Source organism: Eimeria mitis, genomic scaffold (genome assembly GCF_000499745.2).
Source record: "Eimeria mitis Houghton genomic scaffold, Emh_scaff1224, whole genome shotgun sequence".
NCBI classification, from domain to species: domain Eukaryota; phylum Apicomplexa; class Conoidasida; order Eucoccidiorida; family Eimeriidae; genus Eimeria; species Eimeria mitis.
The window spans coordinates 6,758-7,326 of record NW_013568305.1 but is presented as its reverse complement, the minus strand read 5'-3'; the positions used below and the strand labels follow the sequence as shown (position 1 = coordinate 7,326).

At 47.1% G+C, this 569-nt stretch overlaps 1 protein-coding gene across 1 annotated transcript in view; it reads right to left on the bottom strand.

Moving 5' to 3' along the window:
- The window catches only part of EMH_0032230 (uncharacterized protein), a gene marked incomplete at both ends in the record, with an annotated part of 2,615 nt that overhangs the window by 1,478 nt on the left and 568 nt on the right, over positions 1–569 (bottom strand). The gene's annotated exons all lie outside the window — the stretch shown is intronic.

Below are 569 nucleotides of genomic sequence, written 5' to 3'. Positions count from 1 at the left end.
CTTGCTTTGCTGCAGCACCTCCTCAGGGGCTTTGGCCCCTAAGGCAATATCAACAACCTAGCTAGCTAGCTAGTTAGCCTTCCTTTTATCCAGCTAGCTGGCTAGCTAGCCAGCTAGCTAGCTAGCTAACTAGCCTTCCTTTTAGCTAGCTAGCTAGCTAGCCAGCTAGCTAGCTAGCTGGCTAGCTAGCTAGCTAGCCTTCCTTTTGGCTAGCTAGCTAGCTAGCTAGCCTTCCGTTTGGCTAGCTCGCTAGCTAGCCAGCTAGTCTTCCGTTCAGCTAGCTAGCTTTCTAGCTAGCTTGTTATCCTTTCAGCTAGCTAGCTAGCTAGCTAGCTAAGTAGCCTCCCCTCGAGCTAGCTAGCTAGCTAGCTAGCTAGCTAGCTAGCTAGCTAGGAGTGGAGTAGAGAACGTGCGGTTGCCCCCGTTGCCAGTTTGCAGCATTAGGTGTTTCTTCATTCCGTGTGTCTTTGTGTTTGTTTTTTTTTTCTTTTTTTCTTTTTTTTCTTTTCTTTCTGTATTTATCTCTTGTTTAATTTTTTTTTTCGTTGATACCGAGGCTCAGAGGGGCT